Raw genomic sequence first — 20,688 nt, forward strand, 5'->3', positions numbered from 1 at the left:
ACACTAGCAAATCAACAGACGGAATAACACTGGAGAATGAAGGACGGTATTTGCTCTAACACATACACCTTGGGCGGAAAGACGACCAGGAAGGCCCAACAGGTGTCTCAGGGGCCGACCACTGAAGAACAGCACTCAGAGGCCTAACAGGCCCTGATTACAACCCACAAATCTGCCCTGATCCAGTAAAGGGTGGGGAAAAGCCTGTGACTTGAAACCCTGAGTCTGCCCTGCCCTGCCTGCAAACCTGCACTCATGCTCCACATCAGACTGACAGCCCATGGCAATAGCCCAGAATTCCCAGGCCTAGAAGAACATGCAGCCTGCCACTTCAAGCGTGAGCCGGACCGAGCCCAAACACGCTGCTGGGACATAGCAGGACGAAACTACGGGACAAAGCAGCAGCCCAACCGAGGAAGGAGAGCACCTCCCTCCAATAGCAGGATCTCCTTAGAGAAGCGTAGGGAAACACAGACCAATTCACTACAGGATACCTTCACGAGAGGGGCCAGGGGGGGAAATTAAGAACAGCTTCAGCCACATGCCCAACATCTTGCTCTGCTCCCACACAGCACGACCCGCCTTTCTCCCAGGTCCTGGGCCCATAACCCTCTCGCGCCCACTAACCCCATACCCCTCCTTGGCCCCCCAACTCAAATCCCTCCCTCCAACCCTGAACCCAGCTCGCTCCACAATAAGCCTGCGCCCACTACGGGCCCACTACCCCATTAAACCAGGCCCTGCCTGGAAAGGACATACCCCTCCCCACCCATCCAGTCAATACTCAGGGCTCCCTGCCCCCCAACTCCGTAACCACACCTTCTACCCCATCCCAACTGTTTTTCCTCCACCCATTCCCTTGCTTGGCTCCTTTGCCCCTTAACCCACCTCCTGGCCCTCTACCCCATAACCCAATTTCCTACCCCTGGCTAGACAGGGACCCATTCTTTGCATCACCTTATACCCAGATTCTCTGCCCCTTTCCTCTATTTGTCCGCTCATAACCAGCTCTCTGCCCTGGTCTCCCTGACCCCAGTCAAGCATATTCCTCCTACTATTTACCCGTGTACCCAGCTCCCTGTCCCCTGTCCCAACCCTCCTTAGAATAAACCCCCACACTACTAGTTTGGCAACCCCACGATGTATGGAATTTAGGGTTACCTGCTAATTCACCATATGAATCCCGTCGCTGTTCCCCCCGACCCGTGTCCCTCCTGCGCCTCCCGCTTATCACTTCACGGCCCACCCCCCCCCGCCCCCCTCCCGCTCCCACGCCGAGGCAAGGTACGTTATTCAGCAATGGTATTAGAAAAGCAGAAGTATTGTTTTCATTGTTTCTAGCGACAAATGGCCCATTTTTCTTCCCAGTAAGGTCAAATTTGTTATCTGAACTCCGCAAAAACTTCCTTATCCCCCTCCCGGGACCCCGCACTCCAAGCTCCCTGGCCCCCCCGACCCCCCCAGTTGCTTTCTCAAATTTTATATACTAGTCTTGAATAACCCAAGACTCCCCTGCCCCATACTCCCTGCGTGTCTCCAGGTCTGCAGTGTCCTCCCTCCCTCCTCCGCCTTAGGTTTGTGCTTGAGGAGCAAGGAGAGATGATTCTTTTACAGTCCCTTAAAAAAAGCTTGAATGATCAACCTCGCCGGGAAACCATCCTTATGCAGCGCATCACTTTGCCATCTTAATTTGCAGAAAATGCGAAACAATATTTCATACGCACAGGGAACTGTTGCCCCCCGACCATAACCAGCTCCCCTGATAACGGCCCCAGCACCTTGCAAAGGCACAAAGACAAGGCCCTCCAAGTCCTGCCGAATGGTGTGAGGCGGAGGGGTGAGGGTGTTTTGTTAACCATATTCACTTGGAATGTAACTTCAATATTGTCTCATGATGAATCCCACAGGTAATGGATAATCAATACAGTCCAGTCACCGAAAAGTGACACCGTGGAAGATTAATGTCAAACTTTTAATCTGTGTCAACTTTGACAGGGTTTTCTTGTGTGAACATGAAATTTAAAGCACAGTGTCAAAACAAAATGAAAAAGCATAATGCTCTCAATCTACTGTTCTCAGAGCGGATAGAGCAAAGAGCGAATTACAGAAAATCCAATGTAATGAATCAAAACACAACTATGTGCCATTCCCTGTCATTTTGCCTGTTTGCTTTTATCTGCATGATTTTTTTTTTGACCCTAAATCAAGAAACAATTCTGGCATTAAAAGTTAAAGAACTCAAGGTTAGCTGTATATTCTTAATAGAAAATTATATGAATCCACTCTTGCTGAATTTAAACATGTAATAATTGCTGCAGTTCAACCTTATCATATTGAACAAAGAAGTGCAAGGATGTCCAACAACTCCCACAGTGCTCTTATGCCACTTTTGGACCGAGTCAGGAGTTGAATTTCTTTCTTTTTGAAAATCCTCCATGGGCTTGTTACAGGATCTCTGACAAGTCCCTTTCCTGCTATTCATGCTTATGGGGAAATCTGCCACACTGCCTGTGCATAATCAATGAGTTCATGCTATTTTATTTTTTTGCACTGGAAAAAAGCTTCTGCCAAAATAGTTGCTGCGGGTGTTCTGCCTTTTCTTTCGCCACCAGAGGGATTTGCTGTGGCACCAAGAACAGCAGCAGTCCTAGCACACCAATAACTTCTGCAGTTTCGCCCTTGTCCACCAGGAGAATGATTGTCGGCTTGCTCTGTCCGTTCTTGTATTTATAGTAGAACACAAGCAGCCACTCCCAGCAGCTGGGGAAGAGAAAGAGCGATGGCTTCTTTTGGCCAGGTGTGGCAGGCCTGTTAACCATGTTTTAGGGACCACAGAGGGAACTTTTGTGCGTGGAGGGACATGACAGTGTGGTGTTTCATGTTTTTGGAGGAGTTCAGACCAGGGGTCGTTTTTATGGGATAGGGCGAGGGGAGCTTGGGGTCGGGGGGCTTATTGGTGGAGGACACGATTGGGGAGCCCTAGGTGAGGCGCTGGACCTGATGTCCTGGGAGCCTTGAGATGGGGCGGGACCTGTTGAAGGCTCGGAGCCACAGGGGTGAGGGGACGGACAGTAACGGGATTGATGCAGCGCCCATCGAGTGGTTGATATGGTGGGGGAGGCGGTACAGATAGGCTAGACGAGTTGAGTCGACACTAAGGGTGACTGGAGTTTGGCGTACAGGGGACCTAGGGAGCTTGTGGTGTTCACGGCGTGGTAAATATGGATAGGGAAGGTTATGATGTGCGAATGGCACCTGGCAGCACATCGATCAGTGGGATGAACCGGTGTCAGAGGAGAGCTGAGGTGGTTATTAAGTGATGAGGAGGAGGTCATAATGTGTGCGAAGGCTGTGAGTGACTGGATGTAGCTAGCACAAGAGAACACATGTGTGGATGATGGAAGGGTTACGAGCCAATGAGGCAAAATGGGAATGCGAGTGGAGGCTGCGCATGTCTTAGCTAGAGTCGTGGGGGCACAAAGTAACGTTGAGGACAGGGGAAGGGAGTGCAGAAGTGAATGGGGGTGGGCGGGGATTTATGGGAGTGATGTGGCTGAGCTGGGTAAGTGTGAGCGGTGACACATGGGTGCAGGAACACATGGGACAGGGGACGATGTTTCCTCTGGAACGGAATGGAGAGGCTAGGGGCAGCCAGGGTCTTGCCATGGGAGAAAGCTCTACGCTGAACGAGCCCAGGATGAGAGTGCTTTGCTCCACATTCGGCTCCTCTGCAAGTCCGACAATGCTCTAAGGCAAGGAACGCCCATCTCTCCGATGGGATAACGGAATCAGTGTGTACCCTGGAGTTGCTCTGTCCGAACAGCTCCAAGTTCACACAATAGAGGCTCAAAACTGTCCCTGCGAATGTTGTACTTCCTTCTTCTCCCGTTCAGCTCCTATTTTTTTTTCCATTCCCCTGACTGCCCCAAGCCTTTGCACTGCTTCAGGGGTGCAGGATATACTGTTCTGTATTGTAGTTAAATGGAAATTATTACTCGAGTGTTATTTATTGCCTAAGTAAGGATCTGTTTGTCAAAAACAACTTCCTAAATCTTTTTTGTTTCTGTATGCTGAAAGTATTTTGAAATTAAATGACCAAAAAATAACAAACTGAAATATTAGTGATTATCAACTGGGTTATATTTGAATAAATAAAAGATGCAGAATTAAAATATGGCACAGAATTACGCTGTGTATGACGCTAGCCAGAGTCTCTTCTATGCTACTGGATGTTGCAAGAAACTTTCCTCTTCTGTAGCTGCTGATATGGAAAGCCTTCCCTGTGCACCTCTGCTTTATTTCATTATATCATCTGAAAACATTTCTCGATGCACATCTCTTCATTCTTCTTTCCTTTACACTTACGGCTTATTATTTTCTCTGTAGCTGTATTAACTCTGTAAAGCATCTGAGGATATAATTCCATAGAAGATGCTGTACTAAATAATTCTATATTGTATTAAAAAATTCCTTTCCCTTTTGCCTATTGACTTGTATTAGTAAAAACACCTGTAATTTCTGAAGGATGCTGATCACACTGCATTAAATGTTAGAATACTACGCAACACACGATTCTCCAAGTAGGTGCCACCACAGTACTTGTTATCATGGGTGTGCTCCTGCCCAAAGCACTCACGCCAGCGCCAGTAGATGCTGGCTCCCTCTTCCAGTCTTTGAACTGTAAGTATTTTACTTTTCTCCAATTTATGTCAAACCACTCTCTTTGGAGGTGAATAAAATTGAACTCTTACAGGTCAGGGGACCCTCTTACCCCCAGAAGGTGCAGGGCCTTCTGGTGGAAAGGCGGGGGGGGGGGTTAGGGGGGTTAACCATTCCCCCAGCCAGTCCATCTGTGTGCTTCCTGGCCCCGTGCTGGTCCCGGGCTTCAGCGTGCGATTTTAAAGGGCCAGATGGCTCCTGGCCACTGGCCGCATCTGGTAACCTAGTGAGCAGCAGCAGCGGCTGGCCCCAGGCCCTTTTAATTCAGGTGGCAACCGACATTGAAGATGCATATGGGCCGGTACCGGGCAGCCACTTTATACCGGGAGGCTTACTTTCACCCCTGCTCTTTAATGGCTCATGATTGTGACATGGGGGAATTTCAAAAAGCCTGAGGACTCAAGGAGCAACACATTCCATGGTATTTCAGTCACAATTGAACTCTCCGCCACGCAGTGATACACCCACTTGCCCAGCGCCCATTTTGGCCCAGACGATTTCAGGGCCGGGCAAGCAATTTTCGGGGGGGGCCCCTTCCATTAAAAAAAATTGGTAATACTATACAATACTATTATTCTTGTGGACGGTCCCTGCGGGCCGCACCCAAATTGTCTCCCACATGCTTCCCTCCGAACAGCAGCCCTGGGAAAAAATAAAACCTTCTGCATCTTGGCAATCAAAAAAACACCAAGTTTTTTTTGAGAAAACTTTCTTTTTACAAGATCACTGGTTCTCGAATCAGCTAGTGCTACAAGGCACTAAGCTCATTAAAAAGGATTTGGACAAAATATTTTCTTGTCAAAACTTTTCTGGATCGAAACTAGGGTTTTCTAAAGCAGAACAAAATCACGGACAATGTCTTGCTTTCCGTTCATAAATGGGTCATTTTTTTAATTTGAAAGCTTGAAATTAGTCTGCCAAAACCTGAATATGGTTTGAGTTTCAGAAGTGTTGTGGCCAAATATTGCTGCTTGCTGTGTTGATTGTTTAAGAGAAAACAATAAAAAAATTCTTGCTTAAAAAAAAAAAATCCAAAACTTTTAAACCACCTCAGAGGTGTGACCAAATGCCCTGAGCCCATTCCACGTCAAGAGATTTTTTCCAGGTTTTTCTGATACTCCTGCTGGCTCCGTTGACTCATATCTGTGCTCCATAACTTTGCGTTTCATTTTAGGTTAGAACAAAGAATCAGCGCATACTGGTCATACCAAAGGTTCATTTCCAGCCAGTATCCTGTCTACCAAACAATTGCGGCCAAATGCCAGTCCCCAGAGGGAGAAACCTAACAGGTTAATGATCAAGGATTCTCTCCTCCTATCTAACTTCCAACTCCTTGACAAACAGAGGCTAGGGACCCCACTCATGCCTTTACTCATTCCTGCCTAATAGCCGATTAAGGACTTAACCACCATTTTCTGTTTCTAGAGACTGCTCCATGGATCCCTCACAAACTGGAGACGTTCCTTGTTGGGTTTTCTGTTAGTTTATAGCTTAATGGTACATCTCCACGAACTGAAGCATTTGAGTTGTTCCAGAATCTGCGGAATTATAGCGTATGTTTGTGAAAACTGAAATGCTCAAAATAGCAGTCATACATGTGAAAGGGAACATAGTGTGCTAAAATTAAATTAAAAACCAGGGTTTCTCAAACTTGGGGTCACACACTCAGGGGGTCACCAAGGTTATTACTGGGGTCGCAAGCTGTCAGCCTATATATGAACCCCACTTTTGGCCCCGCAGTATAATAATAGTGTTGTAAAATATATAAAGACTATATATATATATTTATCTGCTATGGAAAGGGTTCAACCATATAAAAGTTGAGAGCCACTGAATTAACCCCTCTGAACCATCAGGGAAATTGCAGGGGAAGAGGGCTACTCCTGGCTAAGGCTGGGAATGTAATTGCTCTTCTCACCTCCTGAGTCCTTTTCGCCACCAGTGACAATTTAAATGAAGTACCCCATCCCCTGGACGTGAATCTCCCTTGCACTGAAATTAAAAATATAGATAATAATTTGGCATTGAAAATTATATATATTTAATAAAAGCCTAACAGTTGCTCTTCTTCAAGCCTCAAAAAATAAACTACTGGGGGGAAAAAAATTTTGAGGGGGCTTTTAGTACAGAAGCTGTGCTCCCAAACAGGCCTGGCCTGCTGCCCCCTATCCAACCCCCACCTGTTCCTGCCCCCCAGCCTGCCTCCTTGTCCCCAGAGATCCCCCCAAACCACCACCCCAGGACGAGGACTCCACCCCTGCTCCCTGTCCCGACTGCCCCGACCCCATCCACTCCCCCACTGAGTCCTGACAGACCCCCAGAATGCCCACAATCCAACCCCCCCATTCCCTGTCCCCTGACTGCCTCCCCAACCTCTGCCCCCTCCCTGTGCCCTGACTGTCCCTGGGACTTCCTGCCCCTTATCAACCTCTCTGGCCCTGGACCCTTACCCCTGGCTCCCCCCTCACCCAGAGCCGCAGCGCATCCAGCAGCGTCCCCAGACAGCTATAGCGTGGCTCCAGCAGGGCCTGAGCACCTCCCCGCTCAGAGCCGCGTGGTAAGGGGGCGGGACTGCGAGCTCCAGGCTGAGCTCAGCTCCCTCCACTCGGCCTGGAGTTCGCAGCCCCATTCCCTTACCACGCGGCTCTGAGCGGGGCGGAACTCAGGAGCCCCGCCGGAGACACATTGCACCGCTGTCCAGGGACGCTTCTGGATGGGCTGAGGCTCTGGGAGAGGGGTGGAGACGGGTTTGGGTCAGGGTGGGGCTGGGGTGGGAGCCTCAGCCATTCTCCTTGGGGCCTCTGTGGAGCCCGGGGCCTGGGGCAAATTGCCCCACTTGCCCCCTCGGGCGGCTCTGTTTTGGCCTTCTGTTTGGCCTTCTGAGGGCAGCCTTGGTGCCCAAACCACTAACCTAGAGTTCATAGGACTCTGATTCCAAGAATGTAAGGGATGTGTATGCAGGGCTAGTGCAAGGACATTTTGCGCCCTAAGCGAAACTTCCACCTTTCGCCTCCCACCCCCATCCCTCCTCCCGGAGCATCACTTATTATAAACTTTCAGAAATGAATACTGCATAATCTGGCATTGTTCATTAGCATTAATACACATTCAGATTGAAAATGTATTAATTTCATTATTTAGTCTACATATTTAATGAAAATAAATGAATAACCTGACAGGGTGTGGGGCTGGCTGGCTTTGGGCACAGGGGTGCGGCAGGGGTTGGATAGAGACACGGGGTGTGGGGCTAGCTGGCTTCGGGCAGGAGGGTGCGGCAGGGACTGGTTTGGAGGGCAGGGAGGAACCACCCCCCAGCACTCAGCGGCGGCGCGGCTGGGGCTGGGCCTCTGGACTTCAGCCCGGCCCTGCTGCAGAGCTCAGGGGAGTGGGGGCGGGGCGGGGCGGGGCTGAGCAGGGGCGGGGGCCCTGGAGAAGAGCCGGAGCAGTGGAACGCCCCTGGTTGTTGGAGGAGGAATGACATCATTTGCCGGCCAGCCGGAGCTGATCAAAGCCGCAGCACCCCCTCACACAGCAGCGGGAAGAGGATTACATGTTTAGCTGGCACCGGGTGAGCATCCCAGACATTTTGGGCACTGCTTTTTGGCACCCTCAAATCTTGGCACCCTAGGCGGCCGCCTAGTTTGCCTAATGGTTGCACCGGCGCTGTGTGCATGTCTCCATTGTTGAGTGAGAGTGGGGCACATGATGCACATACCTGGCATACATTTTGTTCATCGGTAATGTTTCTGCAGGTTGCAACTCGTGTTTCAAAGAAGGATTTAAAGAGCTGGTTGAAGAAGCCTTTGGGAAGAACATAGCAGTTTAGGGCCAGTTCTGATTTGGGTATGCATTAAAAGATTAAACAAGAAAAAATCCAAATAAAACTACTGGAAAATGTTTATCGTTAGTGTTAATTCCTGTTTTATATAATAGAAGGGGATAATAAAAGCAATCTGAGCATAAAAGAAACCTTAGCAAACAACCGTATGCAGTCATTGTCCCACATAGGCAAGAAACCTACAAGAACACAGACATAGCCTGTGAAAAATGGGTGTCTGTCTCAAGAGAACTGGCTGAAGCTGTTAGACTTGCAGAATACAACACAGTAAGTTTCATGGGGCTGCAGCACTACATCTGACCTTTGAAGTTAACTTAAAAATGCTTTATTCACGGAATAATGATATAGAGAGAAACCATTTGATAAGCACCTACAAATGATGATGTTAAATAATTATATGTTGTCATATGATGAGACAAAGATCTTGTTTGAATTATTATTTGAGTTTATCCTGTGAAATTATCTGAGAATTATATTTCTGTGAAGATTGTATGTATTTTCACAGGAAAGGCTGCACAAATACAAAACCCCTGATAATAAACAATATACTTATCAGCATTTGAAGTTAATAAATAGGTGGAGCACTGTAGCGAGGGGGCCCCCCTTCCCCACGCTCCTGAAGGGAATAGGCCAGAAAACCTGCGGCCCTGGGCAGAGGCCCGGCCACCTATCCCCGCCCCCCGGAAGTCAAGGGGCAGGACAGGAAGTATAAAAGCCCGGCCCCAGCCCTCAGTTAGGAGGAGGCTGCCAGAGAAGGCAGACGCTGAGGCCTGAGCTCCCGCTGGGCCTGGCTTACCCTGCGCCCGGTATCCGGAGGGGTACTGGCCTGACCTCCCCTGGGGCCAGTACCCAGAGAGGCCGGCTGAGTCCTCTGACGCTCGGCCTGTGGAGGACTGGAGCGGACCGCCTGAGCCCCGTTACCCTCAGGACTGGAGCGGACCGCCCGAACCCCGGTACCCTGAGGACTGGACCGGACTGCCTGAACCCTGGTACCCTGAGGACTGGACCGGACCGCCCGAACCCCGGTACCCTGAGGACTGGACCGGACCTCCCGCCACCGAGCCTGCTGAGGAACCCATGGTTTGGGACCCCCCGGACGACGCTGGCGAAGGGCAGGTACCCAGTGAGGGGGAGGTTGGAAGTGGCCCGGGGGCAGCCGACTCCCATCTGGCTGCAGACTCGCCTGAGCCCATGTCAGTGTGTTTCGGTCAGGATCCCCCACTGACTGTCAGCAGCGTTGACCACTGCTAGGGCCCCGGGCTGGAGCGCAGTGGAGTGGGAGGGCCTGCGTTCCCCCTGCCACCCCTTTAAGGGTGGCAGACTCCCCCTCCCTTTTGCCTGAGGGGACCATCTACAGTGGTTGCCTGTCGCTCAGCCCTGCTGCGAGGCCTGAGCTTAACTGTGTGTGTTGCCCCACCCTGCCCAAGGGCTTGGGCTTATATATTTATACTGTTGCCTGTCGCTCAGCCCTGCTGCAAGGCTTGAGCCTAACTGTGTGTGTTGCCCCGCCCTGTCCAAGGGCCTGGGCTTATGTAGACTCCTGGCTTCGTGCCCAGCCCGACTGACAGGGCCAGAGCCTCCTACTAACTGTTGTCGGCCCCCTCAGCACCCCAGCAAGGGACGGGTCCCAGGCCGACAGACTGCAGTGAGCCGGTGCGGCTCCCCTCCACCCCCCCGTGTAGGAGGGTTGAGCCCCGGTCACACCCGACTACAAGCACAAAGACTTTAAGTCCTACCACTATTATACATAAAATTGTTTGCTTTCTGTGTCTTATTCAGAATTTGTTGCTGATTACCTAAGCTACTCATGTGTGACTGTCAACCAGGTGTTAATTTACTCCTCACCCATCTTCTCCTTAACAAGGAAGTCATCAATAAGCTGAACTGGTGACATCACAAGTAAAAAACACTGCCCAAGTGTTTTTATGAGCAAAACACCCTCAGTACTTAATATGCAATCGCTATGAAATAGGCTAAGCTGGTACCCATTTTTTTGCTGTAATTTGTAAGAAAGTTCCCTCCCCATTAGCTACATCTTAATGAACTTCAACCTCCCCGCATTCACCCACCTTTTAGAAAAAAAGACAAGGTAAGCAAGGCATGTCATACTGGCAAACTGTAACTTTGTGTTCTAGTGCTGACCTAAATGATCTCTTCTAAAATAATTTACTATTCTATTTTTCATTTTTGCACTAGACAATACCATGTTCTCACTGGGAACTAGATCCCTTATGTACTGTATGTAGGAAGGTTTATCTTTCTACAGGCATTAAGGGGAAAGAGAACAGCAACTAACAAGCACATGTCACTGGAGGTTGGTGAACTATCTTAGATAAAATAAAAACTGATCTGAGTCTTTGCCCCAGATGCAAATTAACCCCTTTCTGAAGATTCAGGGGAAATAAGGCTCTTCCGCTATTTCTGGCCCAGCCAAAATCAAGAATTACTGCAAAACACAACAAAAATCCTGACCTCACAAGGTTTCTAGCCTCATTTCTAGAGTAACAAGGGCTAGGTATGTTTGGATAAACTTGTCTGAAACAAATGTCTGAATTTTGGAGATTCACCTTTTGCTACATATCACATGCTATAAAAGCTGGATACATGCCCATCTGTGTTATTTTCCAGTTGTTGCATGTATTCTGGCAATATTGTCAGAAGCAGCAGAGAAGGCAGCTGAGTTTCCATGACTGTTACCAACTCATGTGTCTTGAGCTTTGCTGGGAAAGCACAGTTATAGGGCTAATTAGCACTTGGAAGGAAGAGGACGAAAATACAAACTCCAGACTTCATGCAACAGTATTCAAAATGCAAACATTTAAGGCATATTAAATACTGAACAGGTAGGACTAGATGCAAGTTTTGTAATTAGAACTCCTATTTCATATTTTACTCAGGACTTATAAAAAGGTCAGAGTTATTTTAAAAGGTTTCCTGGCTCCCTTGTTCACAAATGAAGAGCTTGTTCTAAAAAACCCTCTAGTTTCCAGGCTTTATATTAATTTTAACATGTCAAAGTTTACATCTTTATAAGCACGCATTAAATGTAGGAACATATTATAATTCTTAACAGCATAGCGTTCAATAAATATAGATTGCAAAATAAATATGATTACAAAGGATTTTGTTTCCAGTGCAATGTTTGTAGATCTTCGCTTTATACAATTATTATTTACCCATTAAATTATACGCTCCAGCTTCCTAAAATGATCAGGAGCTGTATCAGCAATTGTGCTGAAGTTATGTGAGAGCCACATTAATGACCAAATATGAACTAGGTTAAGTAAGAAGTTGTCCTAGCCTTCAGCACCATCTACTGTTTTACAAAAGTCTGACAAGTATTTCTGTTTTGCTAAGCTTCTCTATCCTTACCCCCCTTTCAGAGCAGACTCAGGTCCAGCAAGAGACCTTCAGACATTAAGTATTTTCAATGGCTCTTCCTAAGGTGAAATCCCTGAGCTATCACCTAGCTGGGGGCAGGGCATTCTCAGGGAGAGACCTGACTCTAGAATTTGTTTTCCCCCAACAGAGCGAGAGATCGAGACCCTTATGTGCATGCTGAATGGCCTGTCCACTATTAATTCAGCCTTTTCCTGAGAGGTTGCATTGAGCAGGGAGGGCCTTCTTTTAATTTCTTTAGTATTGGGAAATTCTCTAGTATTATTGGGATCATTTTAGTGTTACGTAGTTCAAACAGTTTAGTCGTAGTGTATGTGACCCTAGAAACACATAATTGGAAAAATAAATAAAATATTTTTATAATTAAATTTCTGCATCTCTATCTAGATCAGTGGTTTCCTTAATGTCAATCTATTATTAAAACCAAAGTATGCAGGATGTCTAAAGGCAATCAGCTAACAAAGCACAAAGAGTTTTTGTCTGTCTGCGTGTGGGACACTGCAAAGTAATGTTCTGGAAATAAAAACTTTGGTGAAAGTGCCTTAAAAAATAAATTCTCAAACCTTCCATCCTCTGATTCAAATCCAGTTCAGTCATTACTATCTGACGTGTTGAGTGGTCCATGGCAAGGCTCTCAAGTTCTTAGTGTATTTTGATCTGTACAGTGGTATACTATTACTGCTATTTAGTATCCTTGAGGGGAGTCTCAGCAGCGAGGCCAGAGCATGAACTCCCTGTTAAAACTGAAATTTCCTCTCACCCCCAGGGAAATTCAGAGCACCCTAACAGAGCAGTATTGGGAAATTTGCACTGCATCTCTACTGTGAATCTACCAAGCCTGCCAATCCTTTATTATCCTTTTACTTGTGAAAAAAAATGACTCTCATACATTTTCTTACACAGTATTTAGCTAAGATTAAAAGGTGTAAAAAGAAAATTGAATATGAAACTTACTTGGATCAAAAAATCATTCAAATCTTCGCAGCTGACCTAATGGGCCTTTATGAACTTTGACTTAAGCAAGATAAAGGGGAGGCAGCATCAACCTGTTTTGCAGCTGTATCCCCAGCCACACTTTACTGGGAAGCCATAGACTCTACCCAAAGGAGTTGTTTTATTTAATCTAAAAGGCAAGAGAGATTAGGAGTCATAAAATCAGGGCACTTTAGCTTCTGAAAAAAGTCAACTAAACAGCTCTCTCTCTCTCTCTCTCATGTAATAGTGTCTGAAAATATATTAACTTTTTTTGTTTTGAGGTTTGATTCCTTATAGGAATAGTCAGTGCTCTAGAGTTTAGGTACAATCCAGCTAGCCTTACAGTTATGAACTAGCTTAATATCCTGGCACAAAATCACTATCACAATTGCCACAGGCTTGTTTGGAAAGTTCGAAGTAAGTCTTTGATCTATGTTCAGACTATATTTTTTTCATATGGAATCCCATTGTATGTTTGGGAAGTTCTTATATCTGCTTGCCATATGGCCAAGCCAGTAGTTTCATGGCAGCATGCTTCTGTGTCATGAGGGGATCCATGTATATATCCTTTGCTTAGTCTCTTCCTCCCAGGCTAACAGGCTTGCAACACTGTTGGGACAGCACACTCAGTTTCTCTGTGAATGTCTACTACTGCGCTCTAGTGGCCTCTTTTTGCTTTAATATACAGCTCTCTTGACCTGCTCTGGAGAGCACAGTGGCCAAACCTCCTTACCAGGAAAGAGTGACCACGATATTAGGGTGACCAGACAGCAAATGTGGAAAATTGGGACGGGGGTGGGGGATAATAGGAGCCTGTATAAGAAAAAGACCCAAAAATCGGGACTGTCCCTATAAAAAACAGGACATCTGGTCACCCTACACAATACTGATACTTGAGGATCAGACATGGGGGAAATAAAGAAAGGAAAATATAGGAGAATCTCCAGTGAAATACTGGGGAGGAATCTGTTTTCATTGACTATTTATCTTAAAAATTATCTTACCTCTACCAAATCAAGCTGGAACAAGAAAGACATTGTTAACGTTAAAACAATTATGCTTACTGCTTGGCTGCTAAATGGATCACTTAATGCAAAGTAGATGCAGTGTCAGTGAATTTCCCACCATTTCCTGACTTTTCTGTGTTCAATTTTCTATTAAATTAGGTGTCCAAGTCATATACAGATCGAGTAGGAACTGAGCCTTCAAACCATTCATCAAAGCAAAGTTTTCATTTGGGACAAAATGAATTTAAATTTGTTAAACTCTTAGGCACTATGAGAAATCCTATAAGATACTGTGTGGGTATTACTTTTTAAATATTATTTAAATCCAGTCATAAATGATAAACATCTGGTAGGAATTAAGCGCTGCCTTCTCACCACTGAGTCCACCTCTGACTTCAGAGAAGATAGTTTGAAAATCTATTATCTGCATTTATATGACAATAAGCACCAGTGCAAAAACAAAACTAGCAGTAGAGTTCAAGTTCAGCCCGCCTCTGCTCTGGGGTTTCAGCCGCTGGCTCCTGCCAACTGGGGTCTCAGTCCGCTGCCGGCCTGGGGTTCCTTCACCCAGGCCAGCAGTGGGCACTGAGTGGGACCGGCGGTTGGACCCCAGCCGGCAGAGGAAACCCCAGAGCGGTAGTGGGCTGAACGGTTCAGCCCACCGCCGCGTGCCATCAAAACTCGGTTCACGTGCCACCTTTGGCACGCGTGCCGTAGGTTGCCAACCTGTCCATTGGTTACTACAAGGTTCGTCAGAGAGGTATGACAGAATTTTTACCATTCTAATTTAAACCATAATTTCCCCCCAATTTAGTGCATGATCTCATACGCACTGTAGTCAATAGGCAGTGGATCAATCACTTATTTGCCAGAGTCTCTAATGGAAAAGCAGCTGCATTTTCACACAGTGCAATGGGCAACAGTTCTGGCAGCCTCCTGTGAGAATCCAGTGATGCTGGGACTGGCCTCTAGGGGCACTGGGCATGTAACACAATGTGCACTTCCCTCACTCTTCTAAGGCTAACTTACTTCATTTATGCAACTGCTGACACAGTGTTCTCACCAGATATTTGCCAAGCTGAGAAATACAAAAGATATCATTATTCTTCTAATTTTTGTCTTGACTCTTCCTCTGTTGTAGCATTCTACCATCTAAGATACACTTTTCTCTTCTTTATTCCCCTTCATTCAAGAAAGGGCAAGTAACCTAATCTCAAATCCTGAAGCTTGGGAGATATCAGGGACACCTGATTGGTAGATTGTCCAACTGGGGATACTTAATGAGCAGAGCGGCTGCTTCTCTATCCCTCAGAGGCCATCTTTAACAGCTTTTATCCACTGTGGCAGAGACCGGAAGTTTGAGTCAACTCTCAGACTTTTTTCTTATGGCCAGAAGAGCAATATCTCAGTGCCTCAGGAGCAGCTTGCAAAACATCTGTTTTTTTAATTCCACCATTCTTGATCTTCTTGACATAAAAAGAATTCTAAAAAATAATCCTGTTCTAAACCTCATGCTGGAATAGAAAAAAGGGACAGTATAATGAAAGTAAGACAAATCTGGCAAGTTAGTCTCATTTTGAAAGAGAGATCTTACATTGGTGCATCTTTATCTATGTCGTATATACCAGTGGATTAAGTGCTGGCCAAAAGGCGCATTTGCTCTTTGCCAATATGTGAAAGGAACCCTATTAGATTTAACACCACACTGTTTTACAAAAGATATGTAGTATTGTTCTATTAACAGTGATGAGTTTACTGTACATTCAGTTTGTGTTGTATTTCTACCAATGGAGATCCTGCCGAATGATTCTTGGTTCCAGCCCGTTAGGAAATGAGGAAGATGCCAAGTTAATCTAGAGTAGGAGTCTCAAAGTCCAGGCCCGCAAGCCATCTGTGGTCCGAGAACCTCCTCACTGTGGCGCCGACCACCACAGCTCCCATTGGCTGCGAGAGAGGGACAAAGATTCCATCACTAGTCGCCGGGCAGAGTCAGTCATGGAGGCAGCATCATTGGTTGCCAGGCACAGTCAGCCACAGAGGCAGCGTCACTTTTTTCCACAATGAATATAAACAAGTCAAAATACCCAACACACCTATCTGATGCACACCTTGCTACAATCCTGAAGGTTTCAACTGCTCAGTCAATGAGGCCAGACATCAACAAACTGGAAGCATTGCCAGGTGTCTGGCAAAGATTAAAAACTCTCTGGCAGGCGAAGAACTGTATAAAGTTGTATGACAGTTTTATTATTTCTAAGAAATTCTAAATAAAAAATACAATATAAACATTTTCTTTTTCTAAACACTATCTTCAGTGACATCATTGGCCTGCTGGGAGGATTTGAGGACTGGCACTGGCCTTAAAGTAAACTGAGTTTGAGACCCCTGATCTAAAGAAACTCGGCTGAAGAATGTAAGCATAATCTATTTAGGACATGGAGAGGAGATATTATGGGATCTAGTCACTCCTTAATGCAAGTAGTTTAATTACAGATGCTCCCCGACTTACGCAAGCGTTCCAGAACGCCTTGCGTAAGTCGAATTTTGCATAAATCAGGAATGTATCTCCGACAATTACGCAAAAAAAAAAAAGCTTACAGAACTTATGGAACTTTTCCCGTAAGTCCAGTTTTCCATAAGTCGGGTTTGCATAACCCAGGGAGCGTCTGTATAAGTAAGTATAATTATAATAGTAAGAATTAAAAATATAGCCAAGAGTTTTGGAAGGGCTATAAATCCTCATGCTTCAAAGCATAAGCCAATCACTAACTAATAGGAGGTTAGAAAGAAACTTTCCGTGTGGGTAGGTTATTCCACAAGTGCCTGCTGAAGGGTTTCTTACAACTTCCTCTGAAGCAGCTATTACTTAGGTATCGTAGGAGACAGGACGAGACGGATTACTGATCTGATCAAGTATGGAAATAATTTCTGTGTTCCTATTTCAGTACATTGAACAAGAGTCTAAATGATATGTGTCAGGAGAAAGGTTTGTCTGTTTTGATGCCTTGTTGGACTGAGCCTCTTTTCCAATTTAAAAATGTATTTTTCAAACAATCATCTTGTTTTTAATACACTTGGGAGGCATTATTTACCACACGGTTAAGAACTTACAGTGTATATATTAGGTTCTGCCCCATAAAATGATTTAAGCCCTTAACAATCTGATGAAAATATAATGTTCTCTTTAGTTATTGCCCCAAAATGATTGGTTTGCAAATTCAATTTTGCACAGCTAATTTAATTTACTTTCTGCTGACTTTCACATTAAGCAGAATAAACAGCCACACCTATACTATATATTGCAAATTTGTATCTGTGTGGCAACCAAAAATATTCTTAAAATTATCTACTGCACTCAAAGAGCAGTTGGAGATAGTGAAGAGAAGCTTGATACAAATCCCTATTATATTTTATCTCATGCACTTTCCCTCCAGGGGATTCTAAGAATATTTAGCGCCTGGTGAATAAAAGAGATGAGCAAGCATGCCTCTCAAAAATCTACATTTACTTCATGTCCCACAAACCTGGTGCTTTTTCACTCTTACTATTATAAATTACAACAGAAATGTTGTAAGAGGGAGCTGAACTTACAGTCAACAGTTGGTGATCTGATGTCCTGCACACATTACAGAAGTTTCTAGATTCAACCAAATGAAGCCACTCCTTACAGTACACAACTTCACTTGCTCCTCTCTCTTCAAACTCCACTAACAATTCATTCCACTCAGTAATACATCCCTATCACTAGCTACTCACCCAATTTCCCTCTAGGCTTCCAGACTGTTCTCTAAGTTTCCTAATAGGCATAACTAAAGTGACCAGATGTCCTGATTTCATAGGGACAGTTCCGATATTTGTCTTGTATAGGCACCTATTATCCTCGACTCCCTTTCCCAATTTTTCACATTTGCTATCTGGTCACCCTAAGCATAACAAGAATCCTGATGTTCTGATCACTTCACCTTTAACTTTTAGAATAGTTTAGATTTTACTAGATTGACAAGAGAGACGAATGCTTCTAATATCAAAATAATTTCAAATGTGTGTTTATATAAATAGTCACAGACCAAAAAAAAAAAAAAAAAAAAGGGAAAAAATCCCAGAGTTTATTTTCCTAGGGAAAATAATCTCTCCAATCTAGGTTTCTCACAATATTGCCTAAAGCCCATCACAGCAGAATACCACTAAGATGTCACGTAGGGGAAAAACTTTATTTCAGCAGCAAAAAAGAAATCTTGTTTTACCTAATAACAGACAGTGGGAGCAGATCAGATGGCAGTCTGACCTATAAAGGAGATCTGCATCTAGAATTGGGATCTACCCAGCCGCTGCTAGTTTCCAATTTATATTCAGATACAATACTACTTAAAAAAACAGAAAAACTGGAGTGTTTTCATCTAAGCCCAAATCTGTTTCAATCACCAATTAACACAGCACCAAGGAATGTTCTGTTGTTTTAAGTTTTAATATCTTGAATCAAAGAATATTTAATAAGCCAGGAAAGTGCTATGCATAGTGAAAGCTAATTATAACAAGATAAAAGGGAAATCAGAATTTTGGCCACGTTCGCATCAATTTACATTACACCTCTACCCCGATATAACGCGACCCGATATAACACGAATTCAGATATAACACAGTAAGCAAAACTCTTGTGGGGGGGAGGGCTGTGCACTCCAGGGGATCAAAGCAAGTTCGATATAACACAGTTTCACCTATAACGCAGTAAGATTTTTTGGCTTCTGAGGACAGCATTACATCAAAGTAGAGGTGTATTTTATTTATAGACTCTTTGGCACTGACTTGGAAATTATATAAACATAATTATTAAAGTGTCACAATACTGGGGTTTTTTTTAGTAGTTCTATGGTGACATAAGCTTCAGTTTGGTCTGTGTTACCTGTTCACAGAAAGGGGAATGAATGCCCATTGTGAAGGAAAGATAATAGCTTCCATGCTTGATGAGAGGAGTTCTAGGGGAGCAGATTCCCTGACATGAATGCCAGTGTTGGCCCCCTCCTTCAGTGGAACCATGTTGTTGCAGAGGTAATAAAAACAGTAATTTAAAAGAGTGAAAATCAGCAAAGGCAGAGATTACAAGCAATTACATCTTTTTAACTGAACTGGGATCACATGGGCTCCAACCCTGCAAACACTTATTCACATGCTTAACTTTAAGTTCCCCTCCACAATTGAACTCAAGTCCACGATCATCCCATAGCACTTGTCCTTTCTTTTCTTCCTCCTATTGTTTGTTAAACCTACTTGTTGAATTTTGTCTTTAATCATGCCTCAGTTCTGCACCCACACACAAAGCACCACTGACTTTGTTTAGTGGGTGCATATCCGTGCATGTCTGCTTACAAGATTTTGTGGTAGGGACTGAATTTTACTCTATGTTTGTACAGCACCTGGCACAATGAGGCCCAGTCCTTAGTGTTGTCTCTGTTTCCTACATTGTACAAATGATAAATAACAGTATTCAGTTCCTATGCTGAAGTCAGACAATCTATAGAAAACTGAGCATTTCCTTTTATAAGGCAATTCTTGTAACATAGCCTTCTCAGTGTTCTACAAGTGTACAACAGACTTGGGTGGAACTGGGTCATAAAGTTTGTCAGGGATAAGTTCTAACGAATTTGCCTTATCTTTGGAGCCTACCTATCTGTCAAAAGGAAACATGAAAGCCCTGACTCTCCACTAAGAACCACACAGAGAAACCCTGTGCCTCCATGGTGGCCCAGTGACACCAGTACTACTCTTCACAGACTCAGATATTCACTGCCACAAGTTCCTTCCAAAATCAGCTGTAACTCTTTACTATGGTCTTCCTTCTCATTCAAAATTTGTATTGAGTGATTTTATATCAGAACATGACTGAAGTTAAACTCGAAACTTTCCTAGCCCAGGACAACAAGTATGAGAAATTGGATAGCTCAGAGACCACATCTGCTCTTCTCAGTTGCCTCTTATTATCAGCAATATCCCTAATTTTGAACACAAGTTTATTTACTTTACTCCTTATCGGAGTAAGACTGAAGTAGAACATGCAGACAGAGGACAGCAAAACTATCAGCTCAAACTGCCCCTAAATTAAGGGATGATGTATTAAGGGCATGAGCCATCTAAACATTAATATCCCCGGGGTGTAAATTTACATACATTTCAAAACAAATAAAACATCCCTTCCCTGAAGGGCTTCCAATCTAAACCATTCTATATGAGCAAGATGTCTTATTTTTATCTTATAACTAGGGCGGGAACAGAAAGTACGAAATTCTCCACAAATTATGTCCCTAAATCTACACAGGCTTCTCTGCATCTGTTAAGTCTTTACGTGGCGCATATTTTCTGTATCCGATTTCCTTTTTGTAAGTAAATTAAACAACGAGCTCTAGGTAAGTGACAAAAATAGAGAGAGAGAGGCTCCTTCGATAAACAAAAAAGCAATGTAGTCCAGTGGGCTGGAATTTACCGAACCTCAGTTCCATTCCCGCCTCAGCAACCTGCTATGTGCCCTCAAGCCAGTCACTTCACCCCTTTCCCTCCCCCAAGCCTGTCCTGTCAGTTTAGACTGGAAGCTCTTCAGGCCTGGGACTGACTCAGACCATATTTCTAGTACCTAAAATAACTGGGGCCACCTGGTACTATTATAACTGAAACAACCGTTAGGACGGACGGATGCCTGCTCGCCAGCCGGCAGCCCCCACCCGTGTCTCGGCCCGACCCCGCGGCCCTAGACTAAGCCGG

At 45.0% G+C, this 20,688-nt stretch overlaps 2 long non-coding RNA genes across 3 annotated transcripts in view; one reads left to right on the top strand and one right to left on the bottom strand.

Moving 5' to 3' along the window:
* The window catches only part of LOC142045906 (uncharacterized), a 45,227-nt gene extending 24,610 nt beyond the window's left edge, over positions 1-20,617 (bottom strand). Inside the window, exons 1-2 of one of the 2 annotated variants that reach the window (XR_012654818.1) lie at positions 20,561-20,617; positions 8,435-8,520 (exon numbers count right to left, since the gene is read on the bottom strand). This is a non-coding gene — a long non-coding RNA (uncharacterized LOC142045906). Of the gene's footprint in view, positions 1-8,434; positions 8,554-20,560 lie in introns of both variants that reach the window. The other variant, XR_012654819.1, reaches the window with a different exon arrangement.
* LOC142045894 (uncharacterized) overlaps positions 1-20,688 on the top strand; it is a 503,229-nt gene that overhangs the window by 450,637 nt on the left and 31,904 nt on the right. The gene's annotated exons all lie outside the window — the stretch shown is intronic.

The sequence above is a fragment of the Chelonoidis abingdonii genome, chromosome 24 (assembly GCF_003597395.2).
Source record: "Chelonoidis abingdonii isolate Lonesome George chromosome 24, CheloAbing_2.0, whole genome shotgun sequence".
Lineage (NCBI taxonomy): Eukaryota > Metazoa > Chordata > Testudines > Testudinidae > Chelonoidis > Chelonoidis abingdonii.